This window comes from Lytechinus pictus, chromosome 4 (genome assembly GCF_037042905.1).
Source record: "Lytechinus pictus isolate F3 Inbred chromosome 4, Lp3.0, whole genome shotgun sequence".
Lineage (NCBI taxonomy): Eukaryota > Metazoa > Echinodermata > Echinoidea > Temnopleuroida > Toxopneustidae > Lytechinus > Lytechinus pictus.
This window is the reverse complement of record NC_087248.1, coordinates 27042539-27058733: the sequence shown is the minus strand read 5'-3', so window position 1 is coordinate 27058733 and position 16195 is coordinate 27042539. Positions and strand designations below refer to the sequence as shown.

At 35.8% G+C, this 16195-nt stretch overlaps 1 long non-coding RNA gene across 1 annotated transcript; it reads right to left on the bottom strand.

The window, feature by feature from the left end:
• Positions 1-7751: 7751 nt before the first annotated feature.
• LOC135153996 (uncharacterized) lies at positions 7752-10803 on the bottom strand. Its single transcript, XR_010293457.1, has 3 exons — positions 10065-10803; positions 8726-8816; positions 7752-7860 (listed from the first exon to the last, which is right to left on the bottom strand). It is a non-coding gene; the product is annotated as an uncharacterized LOC135153996 (long non-coding RNA).
• Between the last annotated feature and the right edge of the window lie 5392 nt (positions 10804-16195).

Sequence of the window (16195 nt, the reverse complement as noted above, 5' to 3'; positions counted from 1 at the left end):
TCTTTAAATAATTTTAATATATTAGACCGAATCTATTTTTAAATTAAAAGAAGTTGGGTAAAAAAAAGGTTGTTGAATGTTTATATTGGCTAACCTTTTCCTACTAGATCGAGTATATTAATTAGGCAGATCATTAAAAATTTAACTGTATAGGGACATTGAAATAGTTCCAAAAGTTTGTTTTTGACAATAAATGAACTTTATTCTGTTTAAGTAGTGACATTTAATTCAACAAATGCTTTAAATGAACAAAAATAATCACATTTCAACATATTATCATTCACCGCATCAACCAGCTCCGCATCTACCGGCTCCGCCACCCCTGTAACTTCAGACTTAATGTGTTTTTTTGTTGTTGCTGATATTGTATTGATCTAATTTATAGTAATATATTTAGCCCATAGTTCTAGCTTAAAAATGAGACCTTACACAACAAATTTGGCCATGGGGTTGTGATGTAGCTCCAATTTATCCACAACACTGCGTGGAAATTTGTTCATCCGCCACCCTTTTTGCATACCCAACTTATAAACTGCGATCATATAACAAAACTATAGTAATAGCCGTAATAAGCAGTGAAAACTAATATCAATAAGATATTTCATGCATTATAAAACATAATAATTTTACAGGAATGTAGGAAACCGTCATCGTAAGCGTCTAGGCTTGATGATGATAACGGCCTCATAAAAAGTACATATGATGTATTTCTTCATTGATCAAGTAGGTGCAATGCAGGTGTAGGTGCAGGTACGGTAAAGAGCAGTTGAACTATTTACTTGAAGAGTGGAATGCATAACGGTTCTTTAAATAGTACCTTTCAGGGAGTATATTGTTGAACATGATTTACTATTGTCTGCAAAATTGTTCCAAATATCAGGACCGTAATATCGACAAAACAATTGCCACGCGCGGTACCAATGGAATAATCTACAAAACTGTACGTTAAAACTCATTTAAAATATCATTAATAATTTATACGCTAATGTATGCATAAAATCAAAATTTTGTCTGACTAAGTAAGTACTGTGCCCCAAATTGGTATTTAAGTTTATTTCGCAAACTCTTTCATTAGTATTCTGATCACATGTCACCAAAAATCAGTATTATAATTTGTTGTATTTCGTATGTATTTCTTTGTTTTTCAAATATGTTAGTATTTGTTTTCTTCAAATCTTTGAAATATAACCCATGCCATCTTTTTACCAAATGTTCCGTACCATAGTGGCAGTGTGTAAAGTGTCGTCTGCAGTCACAGACAGACAGAGCCAAACTTTGATCAATGAGTTTGTCTTCACATAAGACGATCGCAGTTTCAGAAAGAGACCCTCTGAATATTCCAAAGTCAAGGGTGATGGGAGTTAGGCATGTTGTGCATATTCATGATATTCAGACCATTTATATAGCTCGAGCCATCGAACATATACATGATCTATTTTTTTTACTGTTATCACCGTGACCAAAAGATATACAGTTCTATACCCGAATAATAACCACACCAATGGATGTATATGTATACATATCCCTTTGTGTGGTATTACAGATCACTTGAAAGACGTTTTTGAACACCATTTTGTCTTCCAACTACACTGACGCTGTTCCTTTACAAAAACATGACTGAATATCAAGTTTATTCCTAGACTTCTACATAATAGCGCAGATCATGACTTCGCATGATCTACATTTCTACAATTTGAATGTTCATTATCCTTTTTTTTAATATCTGGATGCACTTTGCCTTTTGAACAGCGCACATATCACCGTACAACAATAAAACCACAGCGGGGGTCGATAAGGAGATGTGGGAATTGGGGAATTCCAATAATAGTCTTAACCCAGGATTTATCATTAATTTCAAAAGACAACTTGTATTTATAATTCTTTAAATTGAATTTAGAGGTTTGTTCTGGACCTATGTTGGGAATAATGATAACGATTAGTCTTAAGCATAAACATGCACAAATACCTGCTTCTTAAATAATGTATGAAATAAGATGTAGTGAATATGCCTTACCATAATTATTACAACATCTCCCGTGCCTGGAAATAGTAAAGCTTTCCAACTTCCCCAACCCTGGGCAGTAGAAATGTTCATTCGAGCCCCTTGCGGGAACTTTATTTAGGTGGGCAAAAGAGTGAGTATACTTAATTTGTTGTATCTTACTTAATATGTACAGCAGGCCGATTAAGGTTTTCATGATATCCAGAGTATAAATATAATTGTGGTGTTAGGTATATAGTAGTTGACGATTGTAGTAGGGGTGTTAACTACTGTCAACGATACGAATTAAGAGCGATAATTACGACTTAGTCAAACGTTTAGTAGGAGTAATATCAAAAGTAGAATAGAAATCGTAGTGGAAGTAGTAATAGTAGTACTAGGAGGATTAGTACGTAACAATAGAAGCTTGAGTATAATATATATAGGCATGATTATAGAGACGCGGTCATGGTAGTGGTAGTGCTAATATCAGAAGTAGTAGTAGTAGTAGTAGTATGGTACATGTAGCAGTACCGGCATACTGGTAGTATAGCGGCGGCAACAGCAGTAGAAGTATGTTAGCAGCAGCAGTAGTAGCAGTGGTGGTGGTTTCTGTGGTAGTAGTATAGTAGTTGTAGTAGCGGTAGTATCAGCAGCAACATCAGTAGCAGTAGTATGGTATTAGCAGCAGCAAAAGTGGTGCAAGGTAGTAGTAGTAGAAGAAAAGGAACTAGTAGTAGAAGTAGTAGTGTTGTAGTAGTGGTAGTAGTAGTAGCAGCAGCAGCAGCAGCAGTAGTAGTATGTAGCAGCAGCAGCAGCAGTAGTAGTGGTAGTTGCAGCATCGACATCAGAAGCAGTAGTAGTAGCACCAGTAGTAGTGGTGGTGGTGGTGGTGGTGGTGGTGGTGGTAGTAGTAGTAGTAGTAGTAGAAGTGGTAGTAGCAACAGCAGCAGCATTAGCAGCAGTAGTAATAATATCAGTGGTAGTAGTCGCGGTGATAGTAATATTAGTAGTAGTAGTAGTAGTAGTAGTAGCAGTGGTAGTAGTCGCAGTAGTAGTAGTAGTAGTAGTAGTAGTAGTAGTAGCAGCAGTGGTAGTAGTCACGGTAGTAGTAGTAGTAGTAGTAGTAGTAGTAGTAGTAGTAGTAGTAGTAGTAGTAGTAGTAATAGTAGTGGTAGTAGTCGCGGTAGTAGTAGTAGTAGTAGTAGTAGTAGTAGTAGTAGTAGTAGTAGTAGTAGTAGTCGCGGTACTTATGACAAGCCTTGCTCTGATCTTTCATATCATTCACACGATCTTCCTTCTTTCATTCTCTTCTTAAAAACTGGAAGATGTAAATGTGAAATTTAAAGAACTAAATCACTAAAAAGGCCTCATTTCTATGGAACGCGGAAAGGCTAAAATTTGATCACTGTCACTTTTGATTTGATGGACCTCCGTACCAGCCATCATCAAATCAAGTGCAGCCATCAGTAAATCAAAAGTGGCCATCATCATATCAATTTTCAGCATCATATCCCTCTGTACCAGCCATCATCAAATCAGTTTCTAACATCAAATCAATGTTGTCCTTTCGGCGTTCCTGATGTGCGCGCCAAAAGGACACCTGTAAGTTGATGGCAGCCACTTTTTATTTGATGACGGTTACTTTTGACTTGATGACGGCCACTTTTTACTTGCTCTTTATTTGATGACGGTTACTTTTGACTTCATGACGGCCACTTTTGACTTGATGGCGGCTGCTTTTGATTCGATGATGGCTGCTTTTGATTTGATGATGGCTGCTTTTGATTCGATAGTGGCCACTTTTGATTTGATGATGGCTGCTTCTGATTTGATGATGGTTGCTTTTGATTCGATAGTGGCCACTTTTGAACTGATGATGGCCACTTTAGATTTGATGATGGTCACTTTCAATTTATTTATCGCTTTTCATTTGATGGTCACTTTTTATTTGATGGTCACTTTTTATTTGATGGTCACTTTTCATTTGATGGTCACTTTTCATTTGATGGTCGCTTTTAATTTGATGGGCACCTTTTATTTGATGATCACTTATTTGATGGTCACTTTTAATTTGATGGTCACTTTTAATTTGATGGTCACTTTTAATTTGATCATCAATTCTTATTTGATGGTCACTTTTAATTTGATGGTCGCTTTTTATTTAATGGTCACTTTTTATTTGATGGTCACTTTAAATTTGATGGTCACTTTTTATTTGATGGTCATTTTTAATTTGATGCTCAGTTTTTATTTGATGGTCACTTTTAATTTGATGGTCGCTTTTTTGTTGCTCACTTTTTATTTGATGGTCACTTTTAATTTGATGGTCACTTTTTATTTGATCATCACTTTTTATTTGATGGTCGCTTTTTATTTGATGGTCACTTTTTATTTGATGGTCACTTTTAATTTGATGGTCACTTTTTTGTTGGTCACTTTTTATTTGATGGTCACTTTTTATTTGTTGGTCACTTTTTATTTGATGGTCGCTTTTTATTTGATGGTCACTTTTTATTTGATGGTCACTTTTAATTTGATGGTCACTTTTTTGTTGGTCACTTTTTATTTGATGGTCACTTTTTATTTGTTGGTCACTTTTTATTTGATGGTCACTTTTTATTTGATGGTTACTTTATATTTGATGCTCATTTTTTATTTGATGATCACTTTTTATTAGATGATCACTTTTTATTTGATCATCACTTCTTTGACGGTCACTTTTTATTTGATGGTCACTTTTTATTTGATGCTAACTTTTTATTTGATGCTCACTTTTAATTTGATGGTCGCTTTTTATTTGATGGTTATTTTTTATTTGATGGCTACTTTAAATTTGATGATCACTTTTTATTTGATGGTTACTTTTTATTTGATGCTCACTTTTCATTTTATGCTCATTTTTCATTTGATCGTCGCTTTTCATTTGATCATCACAATTTAAGTTGATGGTTTCGGCATTCCATACATGGTCGCTTTATATTTGATGGTCGCTTTTCATTTGATCGTCGCTTTTATTTGATCGGCACTTTTCATTTGGTCGTCGCTTTTCATTTGATCATCACTTTTTACAGTACGTGCGCATAAACGTGTCGCAGTGAGCATGCACTGAGCAAATCCTCATGTACCAGGCCCCCGAAGCTCCGCCATTTTGTCGGAGACATTTGGGCAAATCCTAAGCCCCATTTGCATATGCATGAATAATTCATCAGTTCGCTGCTCCACACATCCCAATAGACTCTTTATATGACAAAGCAGAAAGTGGAGATCAGCGTCACGCATGCGCATTGAGCGAGGTCAACTTTGCGTTAATTATTCATGAAATTTAATATATTCATCACGTGATTAATCTACTTCTTACTACTATTGACCAATCAGCGTTCTTCACTACAATGAGTCATCATGCATGCATCGTTTTTCAATCCGTGCATAGAATGCAGTTTACATGCAACGTACACTAGCACCGCAGCCTGACACTTTTCTTAATCTTGTTTAACCTGGAGATGGGGGAGGGGGGGGGGGTGAATCAGCCTGTTTTTATCTTCTTTTTAACATCGGTGTAAATGAAAGGGGAAGATATTTACGAACTAGTTTATATCACAATAACAATACGCCAATATAAATAATAACAATGTATTTCAGTTTGAACGTTTCACTTACTGGTTTTGTAATTTGGTTCTTTCATCTAAAAAAAAATACGACCTTTCTCTGCTGTTCTCCAGATCAGAATCACTAGAGGCATGTTTCACATCGCAGTGTAATCGTTAGTAATGATATAGTAAAAACAAATTCTGAATCCAAAATTTCTTTAGAAAATAGGATTGGATTTAATTAGAACCTATTTATTTTCTGTAATTAATTAATAGTGTGTTTTTTACGCTAAGCTTTTCCAATTATTGATAATGATCATTTAATTTTTTTTTTGCAGGGGGGGGGTAATCTAATTTCTTTGTGTTCACTCTTTTTAACAGCACAGATAAGTGACATGTCATTACCAAACTTCATCAGTTTCAGGCAGGGCGGATCTAGGATTTTTCCAAAGGGGGGCACATTTTCTCAAGGAAAAATTTGAAAAGCAAAAAAAAGGGGGGTCTTCACTTTCAGAAGGGGGACACACTTTACATTACAATTTTTAATTGAGCCTGTCAAATTGGGGGGGGGGGCGCACTGATCGGCTTTGCCCCCCCCCCCCACACACACACACACTCTGATTGGCCTAATTTTTGTCTTTAAGTCATCTCTATTCATCTTATTCCTCTTCCCCACTCTTTATAAATTGTTTCTCCCTCATTTATCCCCGCCTCCTCTCAAAATAAATAAAGAATAAAATTGCCCTTTATGGTTTCTCCTTGTGGGTAAATTGTCAATTGGCTCTGTCCACTCTCTTGTGCACCCTATGCCCCTTCACATTATTATTATAATATATTATCTATTCTTTTAATCTCTCTTCAGCTCTCTCTTTGCCATATCGCACTCTCATTATTAAACCACACACACAACTCTTTCTCTTATATTTTCCACCTCTCAGCTCTTCTCGCAATTCATTAAAAAAAGAAAATACACTGGGTGATTCCAACTTTGGCGTTGGTGTTCGTAGCACAATTTAGTTCTTCCTTCCTCCAAAACCTAATGTGAGTTTACAAAAATAATCCAAATCACATTAATAGCTCAACATCAAGTGAGATGAATCTATGAATCAATTTGATTGTAATTTTGGTGCTGTAATGATGATGTAAAACTTGTAAGACGCCACACCAAAAGTTCAACAGCAAACATGAAATCACCCATGTATCTTTCTCATTAAAAAAAATATATATATTTAGAAATTCTCTATCACATCTACATAACAGCCATGGATCAAACATTCTTTAAGGGGGGGGGGGGTCTTTTGCCCTCCACCTTAAAGGTCCTGGTTCTCAAAAGGATTGTTTTCTATTTTATTTTCAAATTTATTCATTTTTTTAAAATATCTTTATATATTATTTGTTATGTTTTTTAATGGGGGTGATTTTTACAGAGAAAACCTGCAACTACCACCCCTCCAACCTTGATCCATGGCTGCAAAATGTAGGTCTCATTACTCTTAAATTTATGCTGCTTGTTCACTATTGCTCGTCCATTAATTCTACTAGTACTTCCAGTGTCTCCTGAAATAACTTGATTCACCTAAACTCTCAGCTAAAAAGAATTATAGAAGACTTGTTAATTCAGTGACAATGACAAAATTATTATTTCAATTCATTTTATTCCAAATACATAAATCAGGTAACAATTATTTTCCTCTTGAGTTTAAAGATCAAATTTTGATCAGAACTCGTTCCCATCTGCTTAAGATGAAATGGTGTGAAAGAGACTACTGTCCTCACAAACACAGATGCAATGTCACATGCCCCCCCCCCCCCCGAATTCATTGATCATTATTTTTGTTAAACATTCTTCATTGCCAAAATTGTTACACAATTTCATGTACATATTGTATTGCTGAATTTTTATTTATCATCCCTGTTATGTCATTGTAATAAATTTATTATTCTAAGTATTATTATTATAAACATTATCATTATCTACATCCATAATTGTAAAAACTACTGCTACAATCAGCAAGTATAATTACCCCTAAAATAACCGTATCCCTCTTAAATTGTTTATGGGTTTTGTTTGGTCAGTAGTGTGGGGGGGGGGGGGCGGTTACAACACTCTATTGTAAATACATGCAGTAATTCAGTTTGATATAGGATGTTTGGCATATTTTCAATGCATTATTCCCTAATTCTTCCTCCAGAAAATTATTATTGGAATTAAAAAGCAAACCCTTAATTTGGTCTTGTATTTCTTGAGTCTCTAAAACAGAGGATGTGAAGCAGAGTCATGTTCCATATCTGTTGAAAAAAAAAAAAACGACAGAAATGTTAGCAATTCAATCAAGCCATCATAAAAAAATTAAAAAAATTAAAAAATATGTATAAAAGTTTAATGAAACCACAAGCCGAATGAGTCACCTTTACAAAATCTGGTGTGGATTGAAGAATTCATGAGTGGGTAGGAAGCAAATAAGTTGATTACATATGATTTTCCACTTGCTTAGCCTAGTATATTCTGATTTTCTTATTTAATTTTGACAAGCTAGATCTACCGGTAGGTGATATTAATTGTCCCCTGAAAACATGACAGGTGAAAATTAAAATGGAGCCTGTCAATACGACTCCAGCCTAGTCTCTGAGCTGATTTTATTTTTTTATTTAGTCAATACAACTTATATCTTGGTCTACCATGTGAGCCCCCCCCCAAAAAAAAAAAGGACACCTCACAAAACCCCAATTTAATGTAAAAATATGTCATGAACACATAATAATTATATAACACTAGAATCAGTATATTCTCCCAAATAATTTGATACCATATTCATATTTAGATAGTCAGTATGTATTTTTTGCAGAGATGTAGATTTTGATTTGCACCGAAATAAGGCATGGCTAAAATTAATGACTCCAGATGCCAATGATGCCAAAATCTATGAGTTAGCAAATTTTCAAAGAAATTGATTTGTGTATTGACACTAAAAAGAGTTATTATCTTGTAAATTATTGAACATGGGTATTGAAATTTGAAATGGATTTTAATATAACGCTTTTAGGACAATGAAATCATTGACATCTGGACTCATTTTTGGATAAAGTCATTTGGTCTGTAAATACATGAAGTCATTCAGTTTGATAGATAGGATGATTATTGTTTTTTTTTTACCTTTATGAATCAGGAGGGTCCTGCAGCTTAATTCGGTCTTGTAATCCTCGAGTCTCTAAAAGAGGATGTGAAGCAGCATCATGTTCTATGTCTGTTGAATAGAACAATACACACAGACAGAAATGTCAGCAATACAAGCTATTGTAAAAAAAAATTAAAACACATAACACTTGGACTATAGCGTATATATCTAGATCTAATCACAGACTCTGGCGTACATAGATCTGGAACTAAATGTAAGTAGATCTAGATCTACATCAAAAGTAGATTTAAATTTCATTTTTGTTAAACCTACCATTCTGCGAAATGTCAATGTTATTGAATCATACAAGTGTTAGATCTAAACTAAAGCTGTCTTGACCCAGGGTTTTTTTTAATGGTTTCATGACATTTGCTCTGACGACAAATGCCCCGATGAAAAATCTACACGTTAGGCCAAACAAAAGCTAACCTCCAATAAATAAATCCTTAACTTAGACCCTGACTTAGTGACTGAAATAATACTAGGCCTAGCCCTAGGGCTAGGCCTATATAGATTATACAGGAGGTCGCTTTGTTGTAGCCTTGTAGGCCTAAGTAAGTTTAGTCTAGGTCTATAAACCTAAGCTAGAGAATAGATAGGATAAGAGGTAGAAAAGTTTTCTTTTAGCTTTAGCCAAGACCTGTAGGCCCTACTACTGTAGGCCTATTATTAACTTTCAAGTTTAGAAAAATTAAAAAAAAACATGAAAAGAACTATAAATAAGTTTGGACTTTGCCTTTGGGAAATGAAACATCTTTATAAAATTAAAAAATCAAGCCAGGACTAGGCTCCGGTCCTATTGATATGTGAATTCAAAGAAGGGAACGGGTTAATGGAGTGAATGTCTTTCTATAGAGTCAATATGGATGCGCGATAGATCCCAGACAACGTCTAGCCTAAACGTTAAAGGGACTATATCTAGTTCTTTCCTAACCCAGGGGTTGTTGTTGTTGTTCGGCCCGCGGGCCGGAGCCCCGTGGGTTAGTTCTTTCCATGCGCTTATGCCTGCCGAGATCTCGGTAGGCGTCGAAATTTAAGAGAAATTAACTCTCGCCCAAAAGTCTGGCGTGATAATTAATACGAGGTCTCAAATGGTAGCAGATGGAGATTTACATGTAATCTAGCCTACATTTTTAGCTCACGACGATGGAAATAGTTTTGAGTTTTCGCAAGTCGTTTGCTTCCTAATTATTCACTTTTTATAAACACAAATTAATTCATGTTGTACCCAGACTTCTCAAGATCCATATAACATTAGATCTTTTGATTTATTTTTGTAAATGAATTAAAATTCAGCGTTAATCTGACAGTACTCACCGAAAATCTTTCAAGGATATAATCTTCTTCTGTGCGGGTGACGTCATCTTTCAGCCTTTAATTAAGCGGAAGTGACGATGGGGTCAAATTATGACGTACGAATTTCAATAGAAAAATACATTATTCATAAGGTAAGGTCCAATCAAATCACAGTATCTTGCGAGTACGCAAAGAAAAAATAAATGATTCATTAGCAATATGCAAATGGGGCTTAGGATTCGGTTCAAATGTCTCCCAGGGGGTGTGGCCGAAAGTGGTAAAAAATACGCTTATCACCATGGAGCTTCTATGGAGTATCTGTACGTTATATGCAAATGTTATTTAAATGAGGCTTTTCCGCGGGTGCTACCTTTCAGTCTATACGTATTTATTTGTCTATGGTTCGAAGTGTACACAGCATATACATATGGTAGCACATCGAGCAGCACGCGCGCGTTCAACTGATACCAAGCTGCGCTATTTTATCCATGGATCTGCTCAGTGCTCACTGCGACACGTTTATGCGCACGTACTCTGAAAAGCGACGACCAAATGAAAAGTGACGATCAAATAAAAAGCGACGATCAAATGAAAAGTGACCATCAAATATAAATCGACCATGTATGGAATGCCGAAACCATCAACTGAAATTGTGATGATCAAATGAAAAGCGATGATCAAATGTACAGTGACCATCAAAGAAGAAGTGACGATCAAATAAAAAGTGTCCATCAAATAAAAAGTGAGCATCAAATAAAAAGTAACCATCAAATAAAAAATGAGCATCAAATAAAAAGTGACCATCAAATAAAAAGCGACCATCAAGTAAAAATTGACCATCAAATAAAAAGTGACCATCAAATAAAAATCGATCATCAAATTAAAAGTGAGCATCAAATGAAAAATGAGCATAAAATGAAAAGTGAGCATCAAATAAAAAGTGACCATCAAATAAAAAGTGACCGTCAAAGAAGTGATGATCAGATAAAAAGTGATGATCAAATAAAAAGTGACCATCAAATTAAAAGTGACCATCAAATAAAAAGTGAGCAACAAAAAAGCGACCATCAAATTAAAAGTGACCATCAAATAAAAACTGAGCATCAAATTAAAAATGACCATCAAATAAAAAGTGACCATCAAATTTAAAGTGACCATCAAATAAAAAGTGACCATTAAATAAAAAGCGACCATCAAATTAAAAGTGACCATCAAATAAGAATTGATGATCAAATTAAAAGTGACCATCAAATTAAAAGTGACCATCAAATTAAAAGTGACCATCAAATAAGTGATCATCAAATAAAAGGTGCCCATCAAATTAAAAGCGACCATCAAATGAAAAGTGACCATCAAATGAAAAGTGACCATCAAATAAAAAGTGACCATCAAATAAAAAGTGACCATCAAATTAAGTGATCAAATAAAAAGTGACCATCAAACAAAAAGTGACCATCAAATGAAAAGCGATAAATAAATTGAAAGTGACCATCATCAAATCTAAAGTGGCCATCATCAGTTCAAAAGTGGCCACTATCGAATCAAAAGCAACCATCATCAAATCAGAAGCAGCCATCATCAAATCAAAAGTGGCCACTATCGAATCAAAAGCAGCCATCATCAAATCAAAAGCAGCCATCATCGAATCAAAAGCAGCCGCCATCAAGTCAAAAGTGGCCGTCATGAAGTCAAAAGTAACCGTCATCAAATAAAGAGCAAGTAAAAAGTGGCCGTCATCAAGTCAAAAGTAACCGTCATCAAATAAAAAGTGGCTGCCATCAACTTACAGGTGTCCTTTTGGCGCGCACATCAGGAACGCCGAAAGGACAACATTGATTTGATGTTAGAAACTGATTTGATGATGGCTGGTACAGAGGGATATGATGCTGAAAATTGATATGATGATGGCCACTTTTGATTTACTGATGGCTGCACTTGATTTGATGATGGCTGGTACGGAGGTCCATCAAATCAAAAGTGACAGTGATCAAATTTTAGCCTTTCCGCGTTCCATACATTTCACCCGATCATACAGGTCTGTGACTCCTATTTCACTTTCCGTCCCTAACCTTATCTCTTTATCCTGTTTTACGTGTCTTGTCATGTCTCTTGTTTTTCTCATCTTCTATGTCTTGTCGTTCCTTTCCCCTTATACCCTTCTTTTTTTCTCTCATGTCTAGCATATCATTCATTACCGGATACCTCTTTTTACACTGAGCTGGTGTATAATTCAAAATGTTCTTTTTAATATTAATTTCTTCCTCTTTGTTATTTTTATTATATACGCATGTATTATGTACCGATTTTATGTTTACGTTTTCAAGGGGGACTCAAGCGTTGAGACGGCTACTTCGCCCCCTTCCCTGGACAAGGTAGAGACTTTGTGTAAAATGGAATAAAAAAGTCGGGTGTACAAAGCATTTAACAAAAATTTCTTGGGAATAAAACTCAGTTCAAACTCATTGCGAAATTTTCAATTCTAGAACGGATGTTTGCAATTCGCAACTATTTGTGGGGAAAACATAAAATGCTCGAATATCCCAGGCTCTCAAAGATGGTGTCCACAGTGACGGGTATATACACTTATTTCTGTTTTGCCATTGTTTTCAAGCTTTCATTTCAAAGAAAATATTTACAATTCAGAATTTCTAAAAAAACATGTCATCTCTTATTGTCAATATCGTTTCGAACTGCATCTATATTTACATATTTATCTGTATATATGTTATGTTAAAAATTATTGTACTGTTATTTATTTGAACTGTAGCCAGGTTGCAGCTCTTAAGCAGACACTTTTGGCTATTGTTTTGTACGTTTTTCCTGCTGTATCTATCTCTGAATCATGTTGTTGCTTTGTATGTATTTCTAATGGTTAATGGAATAAATGAATGAATAACATGAATGAAAGAATATAAAATCGAATGAAAGCATTTAATGCACCTTGCGTGGGACAATGATCGTATGCAATCAAACGCGACGTGGGAATTCCCTATACTTTTTATTCACTCTTAAATGCAGTATAAATAGTCCGGGTTATAACTGAGCAAGGTGCCACTTGGAGAAGGAGAAATGTTCATGTAGTGCCTCTAGACCAGTTTTTTATGCTGAATATGAATATATGAGGTAAACAGGCTGTATCCTGAAAATTAACCTGTGAGGGCGCTTTTTTCAAAATGGCCGCCATATTTTCCGAGAATTTGAATTTTCGTACATAGAATTTGACATAATCATCTAATTGCCATACAATTAGTGTCATATGAAAGCCAAATAAATTTTCTACAATTTGGTACTACTAATAGGGGATAAGTAGGTCATTTGGCTGAGATTTTAAGTAGAAAACTGCATTTTTTGTAATTTTATCCCAAAAATTAAAAATTTTACAAATACATGATTTTACATAATTCTATGAAAAATTAATCAATTACCTTGAAATGTTCTTGAAAACTTTATTGATATACTATTATCATGTTGATGAAATTTCGACTCTGTATCATTTTTTAAGCAAATTTATAAGGTATCAAACTTGAATACTTCAATTTCAGAAATGTCGCTTTATGTATGCATTTCCATAGATTAATACGTATAACATGTATAATACATGTATGTATAATACATGTATGTATAATGTATAGTTAAAACTTAAATGCAATTATCTCCGCTAGTTAATCACTTGCAGAGTTAAGAGTAGGCTTTTCTCTATCAGCTACATAAAACAAAATGTTGGCACATCGAAGCCTAACATTTTCAGGGGGTGGGGGTGTCGAAGTCCCCCCCCCCCCCCCGTTGCTATATCATGTTGTTGTATATTGCCTATTATTTTGTTAGAAAAAATAACTGTTTTTTGGAGCACCTGTGGAGGCAAAAACAGGCATTTCTGCTATACAGTACAGCTACTTTGATTGCTTTGAAACCACTTGGCGAGGAAAGAGTAGGCTTTTTTCTACCAGCTACATCTAAAGAAGTGGCACATCGAAGCCTACCCCTCTCGGGGAGGGGGAGCTTTTGCTTAATATTGCCAATTTATTTGAAAATTCACAACATTGAGGCCAAAAAGCGATTGTGCTTTGTTGTACATCCCATTTTATTGATTTGAGACCACTTAGAGAGGAAAGAGTAGGGTAGAGTAGAGTTTACCAGCTACACAATAAGCGCTGGTACGTCGAACCCTAGCCCTCTCAGGGGCTGTGTAAGTCACCCCCCCCTCCTCTATATCATGTATATTGCCTATTTTATTGGATATTTCACAATTTTGGATCACCCATTGAGGCAAAAGCGCGTTTCTACTATATAGTACTGCCAATTTTATTTTCTTGCAATGACTCGGAGAAGAAAGAGTACGCTTTGCTCTATCAGCTGTAAAGAAGTGTTGGCAAATCGAAGTCTATCCCCTTCAGAATGTTCGAGGGCTGTAGAATTTACCTAACCAATTTTCGGTATTTGACTATCTATTGGACATTCACAATTTTGGATCACTCATTAAGGCAAAATGGCGTTTTTACTATATAGTACAGCAAATTCTATTTTCTTGCAATGACTTGGAGAGGAAAGAGTAGGCTTTGCTCTATTAGCTCCATATAAAGAAGTGTTGGCAAATCGAAGCCTATCTCATTCAGGAGGCTGTAAAAGTTACCCCACTAGTTTTCGGTATTTGGCTACTTGTTGAAAATTCCCCATTTTGGAGCCCCCATTGAAGCAAAAAGGCGTCTCTGATATATAGTTCTGCCACTTTTATTGCCTTGAAACCGCTGAGAGAGAAAAGAATGGGCTTTGCTTTATCAGCTATAAAGATGTGCTGGCAAATAAAAGCCTACCCCCTTTCTGGGGTCTGTCGAAATCACCCCCTCCCCCCCCTTTGCATTATTGCCTATTTATTGGAAAATTCACAATTTGTTAGCCCCCATTGAGGTAAAAAGGCATCTCTGATATATAGTTCTGTCACTTGTACTGCCTTGAAACCAATTAAGGAGGACAGCATATGCTTTGCTCTATCAGCTACCTATAAAGAAGTGCTGGCACATTGAAGCTTACCAATCTGGGCGGCTGTCAAACCATACCACCCCTTTTGCATTATTGCCTAATTATTTGAAAATTCACAATTTGTGAGCCCCCATTGAGGCAATATGCACTTCTGCTGTATAAACACCCGATTTCATTTTCTTGAAACCATTTGGAGAGGAAGAGTTTGGAGAGTAGATTCCCCTCTTTCAGCTATATATGTCGAATTGCTGCCATATCGAAGCCTGACCCACTTCAGGGGACTATAGATGTTACCCCACCTTTTTTACGATTTTTGCCAATTCATTGGAAAACTCGCCATTTTGGAGCCCCCATTGAGGCAAAAAAGGCGTTTCTGGTATATAGTAGAGCAACTTCTTTATATACAGCTGATAGAGGAAAGCCTACTCTTTCCTGTCCAAGTAGTTTCAAAGCGGTAATAGTGGCAGAACTATATATCAGAACCGCCTTTTGGCCTCAATGGGGGCTCCAAAATTGTGAATTTTCAAATAAGCAATAATGAAAAAGGGGCGGTGCGATTTCAACAGCCCTCTCATGGGGATATGCTTTTATTTTCGAGCATGTCTTTATATGTAGCTGTTTAAAGCAAAGCCTTTTATTCTTTGTGGTTTCAAGGGTGAAAAAAAGGCAGAACTATATATCAGAAATGCCTTTTTGCCTCAATGGGGGCTCCAAAATGGTGAATTGCAAGATGGGGGGGGGGGAGTAATTTCGACAGTCCCCTGAAGGGAGCAGGTTTTTATTTGCCGGCACTTCTTTATATGTGCCTGATAAGGCGAAACCTATTCTTTCCTCCCTAAGTGGTTTCAAGGCAGTAAAAGTGGAAGAACTATAAATCAGAAACGCCTTTTTGCCTAAATGGGGGCTTCGAAATTGTGATTTTTTCAATAGATATGCAATAATGCAAAAGGCATGGGGTGATTTCAACTGCATCTCGGAGGGGTAGGCCTTTATTTGCAAGCACTTGTTTATATATAGCTGATAGAGCAAAGCCTACTCTTTCCTATCCAAGTCATTGCAAGAAAATAAAATTGGCTGTACTATATAGTAGAAATGCCCTTTTGCCTCAATGGGTGATTTAAAATGGTGTAATTTTAAATACACAGGCAATAAACATAATATAGAGGGGGAGAGGT